Genomic DNA, 19,657 nt, shown 5'->3' with positions numbered 1-19,657 from the left:
AGTATCCTCTAGGATGTAAGAGAAAATAGGATTTTAATTACCTACCGGTAAATCCTTTTCTCGTAGTGCGTAGAGGATGCTGGGCACCCGCCCGGTGCTTCGTTTTTCTGCACTGTTACTTGGTTAAGTATTATAGTTGGTTCAGCCATTGCTGTTCCTTTTCAAGTTTGGTTAGCATGGCTTTCCTCTTGGTTGTGTGTGCTGGTTCGAATCTCACTACTGTTCAGTTAAATCCTTCTCTTGAAGTATGTCCGTCTCCTCGGGCACAGTTTCTAGACTGAGTCTGGTAGACTGAGCATAGAGGGAGAAGCCAGCCCACATTATTAATTTCTTAAAGTGCCCATGCTCCTAGTGGACCTGTCTATTCCCTATGGAACTAATGTGGACCCAAGTATCCTCTACGGACTACGAGAAAAGGATTTACCGGCAGGTAATTAAAATCCAATTTCTTCCCCCCTTTGATTTTTTCTACTCTGCTTGATAGTGTGTCTTGTATGTTCAAGTCTTCCTTTTCTCCTGAAATCCGGCTCCTGCCTTTTGGCTTGTTAACAAAACTAGCTTCCCTAGGCTGGAGGTGGGGTATATGAGGAGGAGGTCCGGTGCATCATGGGAGCTAAAAGCTTAACTGTGTGGTGCCCAGTCAACTCCTACCACCTACACCCCAATACAAGGACTGTGGATCCTGTGGACCTCAAAGAAAAAGATGTCCTTCTATATATATTTTCACATCATTTGGGATATCCATCATTGATATTACATTGTTTGTACATCATTCACTGCATCATTTATGTATTGTATTGGATAGCGCGTATAGGTGGTAGTACCCTTTTTCTCAAAGAAAAAGAGTTAACCCTGGTAAGTCGACCGTAAGTCTTGTTATCTTCAAATATCAATTGTGTAGACTTCAAATAATTGTGTAAACTTTAAACGGTAATTGTGGATTTGTTCCTGATGAACAAATTCCTAATTACTTGTGAATAATAGTTCCTGCTCTGTGCAGTACTGAGGTTATGACTTTAGAGAATGTAATGGCCAGATCCAATATTGCTCAATTTAAGGTCTCCCGGTAGCCTTACTACATACATAAATGTCTATCTCCTGGTGTGTGCAGATCTGCAGGTTACATAGGAGAATATATATATATATATATATGTGTGTGTGTGTATGTATGTATGTATATATATATATATATATATATATATATATATTCTTTTTGTTTATTAGATTAGTTTTTCATTAATCTTTTTGTGGTCACCTTCTCTCATGCACTCTGATTTAAGTTAATTATAGATTGTGTCCGCTGTTCTCCTGGGTGCTTTACATTAGGTGTGTAGGTAACGGTCTCACCTATATAAGGTAAGTTGCTGTGAGCTTTACACCAGGTAGCAGCATACCTAAAGTGTAACACTAATGTGATAGCTGTTTTTCTGGTAATTATTTTGAGCAATAGAGCAGAGCCTGCAGTATAGTGGGGTCCCTTGTCGGGGGCTGCAGGCTTAAATGCATTGGTCAATAGGTGAACTAAATCTCCACTGTTTATTATTGTTAGTTATTATAGTGAGTGCAGAGCCCCAGTGAGATAGATATAGGGCCATATGCAATTGCGGTCGAATTGCCGCAAATGCCGAAAAACGGGGCATTTTCGACAAAAAATACTGATTCAACATTGCAATACAGTACTTTTCGACAAAAAAAACGGCCGTTTCAGATTCGACTTTTTGCAATTCGACATTTGTCAAATTCGACATGTCTGCAATGGTTAAAATGCAGCTTTTCGACAAAAGTATATTCAATTGAAGAATGTCGATTCGACAACTGCTTTTCGACAGTCATTTCGTCAGTTTCAGTCCGCCTCATTTTGCTGGCGTGATCTAATAAAAAAAAATTAAAACATGTTTTTTTGGTGTTTTTTTTATTGGTAGTAGCATATCTATTTATATTAGAAGGGATTATCTACTTGGTTTGTCTATTTAGGAGCCACAAGTATTATTTAATATAATTTTTTATATATTTTTTTTTTTTACTGACTAAAATAATAAGGAGAGATCAGAGCATGTTTTTCTGGGGGAATGGGTTAAAAATCCTGAAAGAAAATGCGTGGGGTCCCCCCTCCTAAGCATAACCAGCCCCGGGCTCTTTGAGCCGGTCCTGGTTGTAAAAATACGGGGGGGGATGACAGGGGATTCCCCGTATTTTAACAACCAGCATCGGGCTCTGCGTCCAGTCCTGGTGCCAAAAATATGGGGGACAAAAGACGTAGGTCCCCCGTATTTCTCTAACATCCTAGTGGATGCTGGGGACTCCGTAAGGACCATGGGGAATAGACGGGCTCCGCAAGAGACAGGGCACTTTAAGAAAGAATTTGGATACTAGTGTGCTCTGGCTCCTCCCTCTATGTCCCTCCTCCAGACCTCAGTTTGAATCTGTGCCCAGAGGAGCTGGGTGCTGTTTAGTGAGTTCTCCTGAGCTTGCTATAAGAAAGTATTTTGTTAGGTTTTTTTTATTTTCAGGGAGATCTGCTGGCAACAGACTCTCTGCATCGTGGGACTGAGAGGAGAGAAGCAGCCCTACTCTCTGCAGATAGGTCTTGCTTCTTAGGCTACTGGACACCATTAGCTCCAGAGGGATCGTACACAGGATCTCACCCTTTGTCGTCCGATCCCGGAGCCGCGCCGACGTCCCCTTCGCAGAGCCGGAAGACAGAAGCCGGGTGAAAGAAGCAAGAAGACTTCAAAATCGGCAGCAGAAGACTCCAGTCTTCAAACTGAGGTAGCGCACAGCACTGCAGCTGTGCGTCATTGCTTCCACACTACACCCACATACTCCGGTCATTGTAGGGTGAAGGGGAGGGGCGCCCTGGGTAGCAATTAGGACCTCTTGGCAAAAGTTGGGCATATATACAGTTGGGCACTGTATATATGCATGAGCCCCCGCCATAATTGTGTACAGAAACGCGGGACAGAAGCCCGCCGCTGAGGGGGCGGGGCTTCTTCCTCAGCACTCACCAGCGCCATTTTCTCTCCACAGCTCCGCTGAGAGGAAGCTCCCCAGGCTCTCCCCTGCAGATTCACGGTAGAAGAGGGTAAAAAGAGAGGGGGGGCACATAAATTAGGCGCAAAAACATATTATACAGCAACTACTGGGTTAACACTAAGTTACTGTGTGATTCCTGGGACATATAGCGCTGGGGTGTGTGCTGGCATACTCTCTCTCTGTCTCTCCAAAGGGCCTTGTGGGGGAACTGTCTTCAAAAAGAGCTTCCCCTGTGTATGTGGTGTGTCGGTATGCTTGTGTCGACATGTTTGACGAGGAAGGCTATGTGGAAGCAGAGCGGGAGCAAATGAATGTGGGGTTGCCGCCGACGGTGCCGACACCCGATTGGATGGATATGTGGAATGTTTTAAATGATGTTAATTCCTTTCATAAAAGGTTGGATAAAGCTGAAACCTTAGGACAGTTGGGGTCTCAGCCCATGCCTGATCCTATGTCGCAGAGGCCGTCAGGGTCTCAGAAGCGCCCACTATCCAAAATTGTTGACACAGATACTGACATGGATTCTGACTCCAGTGTCTATTGCGATGATGCAAAGTTACAGCCTAAATTGGCTAAAGCCATCCGTTATATGATTATAGCAATGAAGGATGTGTTGCACATCACAGAGGAAACCCCAGTCCCTGACAAGAGGGTTCATATGTATGGGGAAAAAAGGCAGGTGGTGACCTTTCCCCCTTCACATGAACTAAAAGAGTTATGTGAAAAGGCTTGGGAATCTCCAGATAAAAAAACTGCAGATTTCCAAACGGATGCTTATGGCGTATCCTTTCCCGCCAACGGACAGGTTACGCTGGGAATCCTCCCCTAGGGTGGACAAAGCTCTAACACGCTTATCCTAGAGGGTAGACCTGCCGTCACAGGATAAGGCCACCCTAAAAGATGCTGCAGATAGAAAACAAGAGGGTACCCTGAAGTCCATTTATACACATTCAGGTACCTTACTAAGACCGGCAATTGCGTCGGCCTGTGTGTGTAGTGCTGTAGCAGCATGGACGGATACCTTATCTGAGGAACATGATACCTTGGACAAGGATACTATATTAATGACCCTGAGGCATATAAAAGACGCTATCCTATATATGAGAGATGCTCAAAGAGACATTAGCCTTCTGGGCTGTAGAATAAATGCAATGTCGATTTCTGCCAGAAGGGTCCTGTGGACTCTGCAATGGACAGGCGATGCTGACTCAAAAAGGCACATGGAGGTTTTACCTTACAAGGGTGAGGAGTTGTTTGGGGAGGGTCTCAGACCTGGTCTCCACAGCTACTGCTGGAAAGTCAAACTTTTTGCCATATGTTCCCTCACAACCTAAGAAAGCACCGTATTACCAAATGCAGTCCTTTCGATCACAAAAACACAAACTCTGAGGTGCGTCTTTTCTTGCCAGAGGCAAGGGCAGAGGAAAGAAGCTGCACAACACAGCTAGTTCCCAGGAACAGAAGTCCTCTCGGCTTCCACTAAATCCACCGCATGACGCTGGGGCTCCACAGACGGAGCTAGGCCCGGTGGGGGTGCGTCTCCGAAATTTCAGCCACAAGTGGGTTTACTCCCAGGTGGATCCATGGGCAATAGAGATTGTGTCTCAGGGATACAAGCTGGATTTCGAAGAGATGCCCCCTCACCGATACCTCAAATCGGGCCCGGCCAGCTTCCCCCTTAGAGAGGGAAATAGTGTTAGCTGCAATTCACAAATTGTATCTTGGGCAGGTGGTGGTCAAGGTTCCCATCCTTCAACAAGGGATGGGTTATTATTCGACCACGTTTGTGGTACCGAAACCGGACGGTTCGGTCAGACCCATATTGAATTTAAAATCCCTGAACATATACCTGAAAAGGTTCAAGTTCAAAATGGAATCGCTCAGAGCGGTCATCGCAAGCCTGGAAGGGGGGATTTTATGGTGTCTCTGGACATAAAGGATGCATACCTTCATGTCCCCATTTATCCACCTCCATCAGGCGTACCTCAGATTTGTGGTATATTCCAAAGTCGCAGTTGATTCCTACGACTCGTCTTCCCTTCCTGGGCATGATTCTGGACACAGACCAGAAGAGGGTTTATCTCCCGATGGAGAAGGCTCAGGAGCTCATGACACTGGTCAGAGACCTATTAAAACCAAAACATGTGTCTGTGCATCACTGCACGCGAGTCCTGGGAAAGATGGTGGCATCATATGAGGCCATTCCCTTTGGCAGGTTCCATGCGAGGACCTTTCAATGGGATCTGTTGGACAAGTGGTCCCGATCACATCTACAGATGCATCGGCTGATCACCCTATCCCCCAGGGCCAGGGTGTCTCTCCTGTGGTGGCTGCAGAGTGCTCACCTTCTCGAGGGCCGCAGATTCGGCATTCAGGACTGTGTCCTGGTGACCATGGATGCAAGCCTCCGAGGGTGGGGGCCAGTCACACAGGCAATAAATTTCCAAGGTCTGTGGTCAAGTCAGGAGACTTGCCTTCACATCAATATCCTGGAACTAAGAGCCATATACAACGCCCTACGTCAAGCGGAGACTCAGCTTCGCGACCAATCGGTGCTGATTTAGTCGGACAACATCACCGCAGTGGCTCATGTAAACCGCCAAGGTGGCACAAGGCACAGGGTGGCAATGGCGGAAGCCACCAGAATCCTTCGCTGGGCGGAGAATCACGTAAGAGCACTGTCAGCAGTGTTCATTCCGGGGGTGGACAACTGGGAAGCAGACTTCCTCAGCAGGCACGACCTCCACCCGGGAGAGTGGGGACTTCATCAAGAAGTCTTCACGCAGATTGCAAGTCGGTGGGAACTGCCACAGGTGGACATGATGGCATCCCGCCTCAACAAAAAGCTACAAAGGTATTGCGCCAGGTCAAGAGACCCTCAGGCAATAGCTGTAGATGCACTGGTGACAACGTGGGTGTTCCAGTTGGTTTATGTATTCCCTCCTCTTCCTCTCATACCCAAGGTGCTGAGAATCATAAGAAAAAGAGGAGTGCGAACAATACTCATTGTTCCGGATTGGCCAAGAAGGACTTGGTATCCAGATCTGCAAAAAATACTCTCAGAGGACCCATGGCCTCTGCCTCTAAGACAGGACTTGTTGCAACAGGGGCCCTGTCTGTTCCAAGACCTACTGCGGCTGCGTTTGACGGCATGGAGTTTGAACGCTGGATCCTAGCAGAAAAAGGCATTCCAGATGAGGTCATTCCTACGCTGATAAAGGCTAGGAAGGACGTGACTGCTAAACATTATCACCGTATATGGTGAAAATATGTTGCTTGGTGTGAGGCCAGGAATGCCCCCACGGAGGAATTCCAGCTGGGCCGTTTCCTTCACTTCCTACAGGAGGGAGTGACTTTGAGACTAAAATTGGGTTCCATTAAGGTCCAGTTTTCGGCCCTGTCTATTTTCTTTCAAAAAGAACTGGCTTCTCTGCCTGAAGTTCAGACGTTTGTAAAGGGGTGCTGCATATTCAGCCCCCTTTTGTGCCTCCATTGGCACCTTGGGATCTTAACGTGGTGTTGAGTTTCCTAAAGTCACACTGGTTTGAGCCACTTAAAACCGTGGAGTAAAAATTTCTCACGTGGATGGTGGTCATGCTATTAGCCTTAGCTTCAGCTAGGCGTGTGTCAGAATTAGCGGCCTTGTCATATAAAAGCCCCTATCTGGTTTTCTATATGGACAGGGCAGAATTGCGGACCCGTCCACAATTTCTGCCAAAAGTGGTGTCATCTTTTCATATAAACCAACCTATTGTGGTGCCTGTGGCTACTCGTGACTTGGAGGATTCCGAGTTACTAGATGTGGTCAGGGCTTTGAAGGTTTATGTAGCCAGAACGGCTAGAGTCAGGAAAACTGACTCGCTGTTTGTCCTGTATGCATCCAAAGAGCTGGATGCTCCTGCTTCAAAGCAAACTATTGCTCGCTGGATCTGTAACACGATTCAGCAGGCTCATTCTGCGGCTGGATTGCCGCTGCCAAAATCAGTAAAAGCCCACTCCACAAGGAAGGTGGGCTCTTCTTGGGCGGCTGCCCGAGTGGTCTCGGCATTTCAGCTTTGCAGAGCAGCTACTTGGTCAGGTTCAAACACTTTTGCAAAGTTTTACAATTTGATACTACAAGTCCCAACAAGCCTCCCCTGCAGGCTGGTACTTGGAGAACCTCAAGTACCAGCTTGTGGGGGGGGGGGGGGGGGGGGTAAACGGGCCCGCTTGTACCTGTAGTTCTACTACAAAAAAAATACCCAAATAAACAGTACACACACACCGTGACAGTATAACTTTATTACATACATGCACACCGACACACACATACCTATGTTGACACGAAGCAGTCGGTCCTCTTCACCAGTAGAATCCACGGGGTACCTGTAAATAAAATTATACAACAATCCTGTGTAGATCGGTCCTCTTCTGAGCTTGTAATCCACGTACTTGGCAAAATAATAAAACGCAAAACACGATCCACGCACTGAAAGGGGTTCCATGTTTACACATGGGACCCCTTTCCCCGACTGGCGTGACCCCCCCCATGACTGCTGTCAAAGAGGGTCCCTTCAGCCAATCAGGGAGCGCTACGTCGTGGCACTCTCCTGATTGGCTGTGCGCGTCTGAGCTGACAGGCGGCGCATAGCACATAGGCGCTCCATTATATTCAGTGGTGGGAACTTTGCGGTCAGCGGTTGACCACGAGTAACCTCAACCGCTGACGCAAAGTTCCCACCATTGGATACAATGGAGCGCCTATGCGCTACATTGTATCTCGAGTGCGCCGCCTGACAACTCAGAAGCGCACAGCCAATCAGGAGAGTGCCACGACGTGGCGCTCACTGATTGGCTGAAGGGACCCTCTTTGACAGCAGTCACAGGGGGTCCCGGCAGTCGAGGAAAGGCAGGGCGTGGATCGTGTTTTGCGTTTTATTATTTTGCCAAGTACGTGGATTACAAACTCTGAAGAGGACCGATCTACACAGGATTGTTGTGAGTACAATTTTATTTACAGGTACCCCATGGATTCTACTGGTGAAGAGGACCGACTGCTTCATGTCAACATAGGTAAGTATTTGTGTGACGGTGTACATGTATGTCACGGTGTGTGTGTACTGTTTTTATTTGGGTATTTTTTTTGCAGTAGAACTACAGGTACCAGCGCCCCCCCTGCATGCTGGTACTTGTGGTTCTCCAAGTACCAGCTTGCGGGGGAGGCTTGCTGGGACTTGTAGTTTTGCTACAAAAAATAATATTCTTTTCTCTTACATCCTAGAGGATGCTGGGGACTCTGTAAGGACCATGGGGTATAGACGGGCTCCGCAGGAGATAGGGCACTTTAAGAAAGAATTTGGATACTAGTGTGCTCTGGCTCCTCCCTCTATGTCCCTCCTCCAGACCTCAGTTTGAATCTGTGCCCAGACGAGCTGTCCATGTCACCTCTAGTAATCCCACATGAGCGTCCATGTCACCTCTAGTAATCCCACATGAGCGCCCATGTCACCTCTAGTAATCCCAAATGAGCATCCGTGTCACCTCTAATAATCCCCCATGAGCGTCCATGTCACCTCCTAGTAATCCCACATGAGCGTCCATGTCACCTCTAATAATCCCCCAAGAGCATCCATGTCACCTCTAGTAATCCCACATGAGCGTCCATGTCACCTCTAATAATCCCCCAAGAGCATCCATGTCACCTCTAGTAATCCCACATGAGCGCCCGTGACACCTCTAGTTATCCCACATGAGTGTCCATGTCACCTCTAGTAATCCCAAATGAGCGTCCATATCACCTCTAATAATCCCCCATGAGCGTCCATGTCACCTCCTAGTAATCTCACATGAGCGTCCATGTCACCTCTAATAATCCCCCAAGAGCATCCATGTCACCTCTAGTAACCCCACATGAGCGTCCATGTCACCTCTAGTAATCCCACATGAGCATCCATGTCACCTCTAGTAATCCCACTTGAGCGTCTGTGTCACCTCTAGTAATCCCACATGAGCGTCCATATCACCTCTAGTAATCCCACATGAGCGCCCATGTCACCTCTAATAATCCCCCATGAGCGCCAACGTCACCTCTAGTAATCCCACATGAGTGTCCATGTCACCTCTAATAATCCCCCAAGAGCATCCATGTCACCTCTAGTAACCCCACATGAGCGTCTGTGTCACCTCTAGTAATCCAACATGAGCGTTTGTGTCACCTCTAGTAATCCCACATGAGTGTCCATGTCACCTCTAGTAATCCCAAATGAGCATCCATGTCACCTCCTAGTAATCCCACATGAGCGCCCACGTCACCTCTAGTAATCCCACATGAGCGCCCATGTCACCTCTAATAATCCCACATGAGCACCCGTGTCACCTCTAGTTATCCCACATGAGCGTCCATGTCACCTCTAGTAATCCCATATGAGCACCCACGTCACCTCTAGTAATCCCACATGAGCGCCCACGTCACCTAGTAATCCCACATGAGCATCTGTGTCACCTCTAGTAATCCCACATAAGCGCCCATGTCACCTCTTATTATCCCCCATGAGCTTCCATGTCACCTCTAGTAATCCCATATGAGCGTCTGTGTCACCTCTAGTAATCCCACTTGAGCCTTCAGTGTTGATCAAGCTCCAGTCTAAGCATCCTATCTTTTGTTTTTTTAATAAACATAAAAGCACTGATTACAGGTAAAAAAAAATGGCAGTTATAGAATTATATATTGTGTCCTGTTACATCCTGGGTCTTGTCTGCTCATTTTATATATATTTTGTATTTTATTTCCAGCAGATGGACCCACAAGCAGGAATATCTCAGAAGTACATCTAATGTTATCCCTGGATTGTGACATAACAGATAATGACAGTAGACAGGATTCTCCAGGAGATAATCCCATTACCCCAATTATACATCCAGCTCTATCAACTAATCCCCCTGATCCTGGGAAATGTTCTCCTGATCACTCTGATATTGGTGCATCTATTACAGCTCTGAGATTAGATACAGAGTTTCCCTGTTCTACAGACGCCAAATGTTTTACACAGAACACAAACCGTATTACTCATCAGCCAGCTAAGGCAGGTGAGAGGCCATTTCCATGTTCTGAGTGTGGGAAATGTTTTACATATAAATCAAATCTTGTTACACATCAGAGAAGTCACACAGGTGAGAAGCCGTATTCCTGTTCTGAGTGTGGGAAATGTTTTACACAGAAATCAAATCTTGTTACACATCAGAGAAGTCACACAGGTGAGAAGCCGTATTCCTGTTCTGAGTGTGGGAAATGTTTTACACAGAAATCAGATCTTGTTACACATCAGAGAAGTCACACTGGTGAGAAGCCATTTTCATGTTCTGAGTGTGGGAATTTTTTTACATATAAATCAAATCTTGTTACACATCAGATAAGTCACACAGGTGAGAAGCCGTATTCCTGTTCTGAGTGTGGGAAATGTTTTGTAGAGAAATCAGGTCTTGTTATACATCAGAGAAGTCACACAGGTGAGAAGCCGTATTCCTGTTCTGAGTGTGGGAAATGTTTTGCATCTAAATCAAATCTTGTTACACATCAGAGAAGTCACACAGGTGAGAAGCCATTTTCCTGTTCTGAGTGTGGGAAATGTTTCACACAGAAATCAGCCCTTGTTACACATAAGAGAAGTCACACAGGTGAGAAGCCGTATTCCTGTTCTGAGTGTGGGAAATGTTTTGCATCTACATCAGATCTTGTTAAACATCAGAGAAGTCACACAGGTGAGAAGCCGTATTCCTGTTCTGAGTGTGGGAAATGTTTTGCATCTAAATCAAATCTTGTTAAACATCAGATAAGTCACACAGGTGAGAAGCCATTTTCATGCTGTGAGAGAAATAAATCCGCTCTTGTTGAACATATTAGACATTACCCAAGCACGGAACCATTTAAATCTTCTGGAGTATAATTATCACTGTCATGCAATGTTCCGCAAGGGTCAATCCTATCTCCTATGCGTCATGCAATATACAGTCTGGTCCATATATATTGGGACATCGACACAATTCTCATATTTTGGGCTCTATACACCACCACAATGGATTTGAAATTAGACAAACAAGATGTGCTTTAACTGCAGACTTTCCGCTTTAATTTGAGGGTATATACATCAAAATCAGGTGAACTGTGTAGGAATTAAAATGGTTTTTATATGTGCCTCCCACTTTTTAAGGGACCAAAAGTAATGGTACAAACTAAACAATCCTAAATCAAATATTGTAAATCAGATCAGTGCGATCGTCCAGATCAACAAAAAATACTTTACTACTTAATGTGGTCGCAGCCCGGATCAGTGTTTCGTGAATTGAGCTTTGACATATTTTCCAAGGGCGATCTGATTACCATCTCCTAGATGAAGATCTGGATACAATATCCATACTGATATGCAAATATTTATCTGGTACGCATATACATTTTGTGATAACTGAATTTAATCCCACATACGGAAATATACTACGCTATATAGCAATTCTTTGTGTCTCCTAGCAGCATTTAGATCCCAGTAGTAACCTGGACTAAAGAATGGGGGAATGATACGCCATGTGTCAAGCCGTAATCCGTACGCTATAATCTTGTGTGTGACAAAACTAGTGATGAGCGGATTCGGTTTTACTCTGTTCTCAAAACGGCATCTTATTGGCTTACAGATGTCATGTGTTTTGTATAGCCAATAAGATTCTGTTTTGAGATCCGAGTAAAACCGAATCCGCTCATCACTAGACAAAACTGATTGAAAAATACTACACCATAGTCGCTCTCTTGTTTCTTCCTTTGTTTCCAGAATCTTAAATCAAACTTTTACTTTTTAATATTTTGTTGCAAATCCTTTTGTCAGTTACAGCCTGAAGTCTGGAACGCATAGACATCACCAGACGCTGGGTTTCATCCCTGGTGATGCTATGCCAGGCCTCTACTGCAAATGTCTTCAGATCCTGCTTGTTCTTGGGGCATTTTCTCTTCCGTTTTGTCTTCATCAAGTAAAATGCATGCTCAATCGGATTCAGGTCAGGTGATTGATTTGGCCATTGCATAACATTCCACTTATTTGCCTTAAACGCTTTGGTTGCTTTCGCAGTATGCATCGGGTCATTGTCGATCTGCACTGTGAAGCGCCTTCCAGTGAGTTCCGAAGCATTTGACTGAATATGAGCAGATAAAATTGCCCAAAACACTTCAGCATTCATCCTGCTGCTTTTATCAGCAGTCACATTATCAATAAATACAAGGAAACCAGTTCCATTGGCATCCATACATGCCCACGCCATGACACTACCACCACCATGCTTCACTGATGAGCTGGTATGTTTTGGATCATGAGCAGTTCCTTTCCTTCTCCATACTCTTTTCTTCCCATCACTCTGGTACAAGTTGATATTTGTCTCATCTGTCCATAGGATGTTGTTCCAGAACTGTAAAGGCTTTTTTAGATGTTGTTTGCAAACTCTAATCTGGTCTTCCTGTTTTATTGCTCACCAATGGTTTACATCTTGTGGTGAACCCTCTATATTCACTCTTGTGAAGTCTTCTCTTGATTGTTGACTTTGACACATATACACCTATCTCCTGGAGAGTGTTCTTGATCTGGGCAACTGTTGTGATGGGGTTCATGCTATTTAGTACACTAGTAGTGTACTAAATAGCACGAACAGCTTGTAACGTAGAGTGGCAAGTTTAATCTTTCTATGTATAATGGAGAGAAATAAAAGCTTCTCCCTAAGTTCCTGGATGCCAAATCACTGTCCTTAGTATCTCTGTACAGTTTTTTCTATTAGAGTACTAATTAGCAGGAACAGCTTATAATGTACAACACAGATTCTCTAACGCCGACGATCTACAGTACTGTGTTGCTCGAACAGTTAGTTGCGTCAGAATACACTAATTTATATTTACTGGTATGTCTATACGTGCTCATTACCGCTGTGTATTTTAGATAGTGAATGAGTCACTCCTGCAGATTTACCCCGATTTGTGTGAAACCTGTGTGCACCCTTCTGTTGAATGTTTTACAATGGATTACACAGAAAAAATAATAAAGTGAATGTCACTGGAACACAAAAAAAATTGACACTTTGGGAATCGAACCCGGTACTCAGCGTGGCAGACCGGAGCCTTCATCGCTAGCCCACAGCACTGCATGGAAGATTCTCAAGTTCATGTGTAAAAGTACTGCAAAGAGCGATTCCTCCCCATTGGTGTTTGTTTATGCCGTTAGGGGACTCGGACACTCATTTTGTGCACTGTACATACTGTAAAGTCAATGAGCTACATTAGTTGTGTCTGCATACACAAGTGTTTTAACACGTTCATTTGCGTCTGTATAAACTATACATACAGGGATTTGGCATCCAGAAACTTAGGGAGGAGCTTCTATCTCTCCCCATTATACTTAATACTACGGGATTTGGACACTCGCATATCCCTAACATCAATAGACCATACTGTATCTGTAACACGTTCATTTGCATCTGTATATGCTGTACTATTTGCACCTGTACTGTATATACTGTTATAGACTTTATGACATACTGTAGCATAATGTAGCGTAATGAGACGCACCAGTAAAGTAGTTCTTACGCTGTAGTTCAGTATTGTATTTTAATGGAGACCACACGCTTGCGCATTGGTGATTTAAAAAAGCGACATCCGGTGGATGATCTTAGGTATTACACTCAAAGGTAACGCCAAACGCTCTGTGTGCCTTCCTACGACTAGGCGCGCCTCCTTGCGCCCAGGTACGCTGCGTATGCCTGATCGCGACTAACGCCTCAGCCAGCCAAGATAACGGAGGACCCGTCTGTATATTTAGTTCCTAAATAATACATCCCAAATGCTTAGGTCTTCTTTCTGCTGTTTATTTTGTATCTTGTGCTTTGTGTAAATGTGAATGTCTAATACCAGTTTCCACAATCTGTATTGCTGCACGAAAGTATGGCGGCCATTGGAACGTGTTTTCACTTCTAGTTTACCTAACTTGTTGCAGACACTCATCTTGATAAGGAGTGTCAGAGTGTTTTCAGATACAAGATCCTATCCATATATACCCTGTACATTACCATGTGCATTAGAGTCACCCAGGTTCCATCTGCGTTGGTTTGTTGTATATTACATCTATATGGTGCGGATACTCCCCTGTATGATTTCATAATAAAAGCTTTTGTCTGCATCTAATTATTGCATTATAGCTTTTATTTTTATTCTGTTTTATATTCCTATCTGAGTAATTACGCCATAATGTCTAATCTCGGAGTGGATCCCAGAAGATGTAAAGAAACCGTGTAAGTGTTCCATCATTCTGTTTCGTGTAAGCATACAGGTAAGTGATGGCACGGTGGTCACTGACCATCACATTCCGGTGGTATAATGGAAGTGGGACTGTCTGGGCTTATTCTAGTCTACTGCAGAAATAAAAAAATCAGCCTTTATCCTGCTTAAAAAAATTACAAAGCACATAAATCAAGCTTGGTAGGACAAGACAGAAGCCACATTAATGGTGGCACATCATATGGGCCCTCATTCCGAGTTGTTCGCTCGTTATTTTTTTTTTGCAACGGAGCGATTAGTCGCTAATGCGCATGCACAATGTTCGCAGTGCATCTTCGCCAAGTAAATTTGCTAATAAGTTTGGTATTTTACTCACGGCTTTATGAAGAAATTTCTTCGTTCTGGTGATCGGAGTGTGATTGACAGGAAGTGGGTGTTTCTGGGCGGAAACTGGACGTTTTACGTGTGTGTGCGAAAAAACGCTTGCGTTTCTGGGAAAAACGCGGGAGTGTCTGAAGAAATGGGGGAGTGTCTGGGTGAACACTGGGTGTGTTTGTGATGTCAAACCAGGAACGAAACTGACTGAACTGATCGCAGTGGCAGAGTAAGTCTCGAGCTACTCACAAACTGCAAAGAAATTTCTATACGCAAATCTGCTAATCTTGCGTTCGCAATTCTGCTAAGCTAAAATACACTCCCAGAGGGTGGCGGCTTAGCGTGTGCAAAGCTGCTAAAAGCAGCTAGCGAGCGAACAACTCGGAATGAGGGCCATAGGCTGAAGACCCATGCTTCTGGTATATATGGCATAACTCACTCTTTGCCCACAAAAACCTTCCTTTCACCATTCACAATGTCCACCATTGCCCCTTAAGAAGGGACACAACTTTCCTTTGCTTGTTCCACCTCCTCCTCTACAGAGCCCAGGACCACCTTCATGTTTATCTGGAGGCCTGACATCTGGGAGGTTTGTGGCCTGAGATGACCACAGAACCACCAGGTAGTGGGCAAGAAGAATCCACAGACTCCCCAGGACCTGGAGAGTCCAAAGAGCCACCCTGCATGAGGTAAAGAAGGGTCAACCACAGGGTCTGGCTTACCTATTTCCTTCCTAAAAGCTGCTCTTTACCCAGTTTGGTACCTGTGGGCTCCCACTCCCTCCCACTCCAATTCCCTTGACAGTCCTTACCCTATACCTTATACTATATATATATATATATAGTCAAAAAATGGAGAGCGCACTCTTGGTTATATAAGAAGTAACAACTTTTACTTTGTAGCATTTGATTACATACATTAAAAGTTAAAATTCATCAGCATGGTGTTTCCACCGCAACTTAGCCAGTATATCTCCCGAACCACAGCTCGTCTGGTCTCCGCCTCTGAATCCGGGGGATGGCGTCTACGTCACTTAGCCACGGCCAACGCGTTTCGTACGTCAGGTACTTCGTCAGGGGGTGTGGTTAATTAACAACTTGATCTCTTTATATACCCGTTGTAGGTATTGTTCTCAATTAATTAATTACAACATGATTTCACTTAAAAATACAAATAGACATTTCATACAACTTATAAACCATTGGCATTCCACAATTACATCACAGAAGATAAGCTCAAATTATCCACATTTTCATTATCGATTATCCAAGACTAATAATATCCTTACACGATTTCACATCAATGAACCTATTAATTAACATTACAGCTGGAGTCCATCTCATACATGAATGAACAGCAAATTAGCTCATATGATCCATTCACACAAAGGTATATATCCTACCCTCTGTGTAATACCTTTGTATAATATTTTTCTCTAAAACATCCCAGTGGAAATTAATTAGAATCGTTCTGATCTTTAAAGCTAATGTGTCTATTCTCTTCAGTCATTTGCCGCGTACATGCTATTCGAGCACACCAGTCGGGACGTAGCCGCTGCCACTGGTACACTCTAACATACATGCACACAGTGTCAGCCTTCCAAGAATGGCACAATATCACAGCCTTCATTCAAACCATCTGGAGCCAGTGTATTTAGTGTGTAGATCCAAAAGGTTTCTCGCTTTGAAAGCAAATTGAGGATGTTACCTTTCCTCTCATCCAATTCTACCCGCTCAATAGCTTTAAATGAAAAACCTCGTAATTGTGAGTCACAGCAATTTGTGAAATGTCGTGGCACACTATGGTTTTCAACTTTATGAATGCTATTACGTGTGTGCTCCAAAATCCTCAATTTAAGCACTCGCTTAGTTTTGCCTACATAGCGTTTCCCACATTTACACTCTAAAAGATAAATCACATATGTACTAAGACAGCTTAATTTCCCCTTAATTTTCCATGATTTAGAATTATTGGAATTAAAAAATTGTTTATGATCCTTATTAACATATTGGCATACCTTACATTTAGTACATGCATAGAATCCCTCCAATCTATCAGCTCGTGGTACAGTAACATTCTTCAAATTACTAGGAGCTAATTTACTCTTAAGGGAACAGGATCTTCTAAATACTACCTGTGGGTGTGTTGGAATCACTTTCTGTAGTATCGGATCTAGATGTAAAACATCCCAATGTTTCTGTAAGATCTTTTTAATAACATTCCCTTTAGTATTGTACTTAGTTATAAATGGAATGGAGAATCTCTCCTGGTCATGTTCTCTTTGTTTGTACATCACTAGTTCAGATCTGTTTGTTTCTTTCTTTCGCCCTATTAAAGGCACCCTCAATATATATAGACAGGCTGTGAGGACCGGCACTCCCCCTCCTGGACTTAGTGCTTGGGTGCCATCTCAGATAAAACTGGATAGTAAACAACAAAGCAGGCGGCACTCCAAGTCTGTTTGAGATTCAAGTGTATTTCACACACAAGTGATCCGACGTTTGTCAAGGGGCGCTTGGACCCCGAAACGTCGGATCACTTGTGTATGAAATACACTTGAATCTCAAACAGACTTGGAGTGCCGCCTGCTTTGTTGTTTACTATATATATATATATATATATATATATCTTTAGGATTGTTGAAGTATCTTCAATTTGTGATTTTGCTAAAATATGATATAACCACAGGATATCTGCTTTTGGGAACTAATGTTTATTGGAATTTTGTGTGCTAAATCATATACACCCAGAATTGTGGATTAATCCCTGTTAGACAATTATATATAATCTCCTGTGTGTTTCTCATTGCACTGAATTTTATGCATTATTGGGGATCAATCCCTGTTAGATTATCATACTCAGCTATTGTACTTACATCACTGCCTGATTTCTTTTGCTCTCATTAGTATAACAATCAGCACAAATGTTGCTTAATGCTCTGTTCTTATACCAACAATAATTCAGGCATTTATGATATGCTCAAAATAAACAATGTGTATGAGTATCCGCACACTGGAATTGACTGCACAGATTGGAGAATATCCACCTACGGTCAAACCGCACTGAGTATGCCCAATCTCGTCTGATCTTGGAAGCCATACACTGCAGGGTCTGGTCAGTACCCGGTTGGGAGACCACCAGGGAATACTAGGTACTGTAGGTATTTTATTCTCCAGTCATTTGTGTCCTTCCGATTTTCTGTGCAGATCCAGGTATTTCATTTCTACTTTCATTTAATTGTGCTAGTCTGACAGGCTACAGCTGAACCCAACGGAGTTACCCTATTCCCAATAAAAAAATTATCAATTAAGGAAATCTCTAGACCACTAAGGGAATAAAGATAAATTCGCTCATCTAAATCCTATCGCTCAAAATTGTAGCAATTATGCTTTGAAAAATTATTCATCTATATTTGCCTTCTCCCTCTCTTTTTAAGTATTAATTTTCTCATATTTCATCATCTTATTAATTAATTTTTTCATAAGTGTGCCCTGGAAAGATATATAGCTGGCTTTGTCTTTTTTCTCTTATAAAAGACCACACCCCATGTTATAGGATACTAGACATCACCTTCCAACCTTTATCTGACCCTTCCTATCATGCAACGGCGAATCCCTTAGTCCTGGAACTGTTTAAACTATTGATACTCGCTGATGTGGTGCAAGGGAGTTATATCTAAAATGTACACTATTTGGGTTAAATATGTAATGTTCTAATAAACCTCTACGCGCTCACAAACTCCGTCGTAAATACCCATATCACGCGCATGATCGCAGGAGCGATCCTACGTAAATTGCGGATATGTGCACGCACGGCGGACTGAGTGCACGCGCAGCGGGCATGTGCATGGGGTTAGTACAGGGCATATGCATTACAATATTTTTCGACTTTGACATTTGTTAATACCAGGTCTAAGATTGCATTGTACCTGGTGGGTTCCTCAATTAGTTGAACTAAGTAGTTATCATTAAGTGTGTTTAAGAACCTATTACCCCTAGCAGTATCACATGAATCGTTTTTCCAGTTTTTCTCTGGATATTTAAAATCTCCCATCACTACCATGTCTCCTACTCCTGCTGCTCTTTCAATTTGCTTCAGTAACAATTCCTCGTTAGATACATTAATACCAGGCGGCCTGTAGCATACCCCCAATACTACCTTTTTTATTCCCTTTTAGCCACATGCAATTTCTACCCCATAGCATCTCGACCGTATCTACAGTCTCCTCCTGCAAATCCTCCCATATATCAGTTTTTTAAAATGGTTTTACGTAAAGACACACCCCTCCACCCCTTTTATGTAGTCTGTCCTAAACAGCGAATAGCCTTCTAGTTTGACTGTCCAATCATGAGATTCGTCCCACCAAGTTTCAGTAATGCCTATAATATCATACTGTTTGCTTGCTGCAATTATTTCTAATTTGCCCTTTTTACCAGTAATGCTTCTGGCGTTTACATACATACAAATAAGATAAGTATTTCCCTTTGCGTTAGGGACATCTTTCACCTTATGTAGCAACGATGACCTGTAATTGTCATTAGTTAGTGCTTTGGTAAAACCTCTTTTAGTACCCATGTTGATAACTTTACCGGCTGCTCTTACCCTCCCCCCAAATTTTCCCCCATTTCATTTACTACTGCCATCCCCAATATTCTCACTGCATGCCCCGTAGTTTCTAGCTAAACCCTCCTAGTTTAAAATCTATAACCTTCTAACCATCCTTCCCCCCAGCACCGCTGCCCCCTCCTCATTCAGGTGCAATCCATCACGACAAAAAAGATGGTGCCTGACTGAGAAGTCCGCCCAGTGTTCCAAGAACACGAACCCTTCTTTCCTGCACCAGTCTCTAAGCCACACATTTACCTCCCTAATCTCCCTCTGCCTCCCCGGACTAGCGTGGGTAATATTTCAGAGAATATTACCTTAGATGTCCTTGCCTTAAGTTTCTTGCCTAATTCCCTATAGTCTTTCTTA

General features: G+C 43.7%; 2 pseudogenes; both read left to right on the top strand.

Annotated features, from left to right (window-relative positions):
* LOC134983225 (zinc finger protein 271-like) overlaps positions 1-14,215 on the top strand; it is a 152,442-nt pseudogene extending 138,227 nt beyond the window's left edge.
* A 3,512-nt stretch (positions 14,216-17,727) lies between these two features.
* On the top strand, positions 17,728-17,846 carry LOC134983240 (5S ribosomal RNA; annotated as a pseudogene).
* The last annotated feature ends 1,811 nt before the right edge of the window (positions 17,847-19,657 follow it).

The sequence above is a fragment of the Pseudophryne corroboree genome (assembly GCF_028390025.1).
Source record: "Pseudophryne corroboree isolate aPseCor3 chromosome 3 unlocalized genomic scaffold, aPseCor3.hap2 SUPER_3_unloc_10, whole genome shotgun sequence".
NCBI lineage: Eukaryota > Metazoa > Chordata > Amphibia > Anura > Myobatrachidae > Pseudophryne > Pseudophryne corroboree.
Note: the sequence above shows the minus strand (reverse complement) of the source record. Positions and strands in the feature narration are given on the sequence as shown.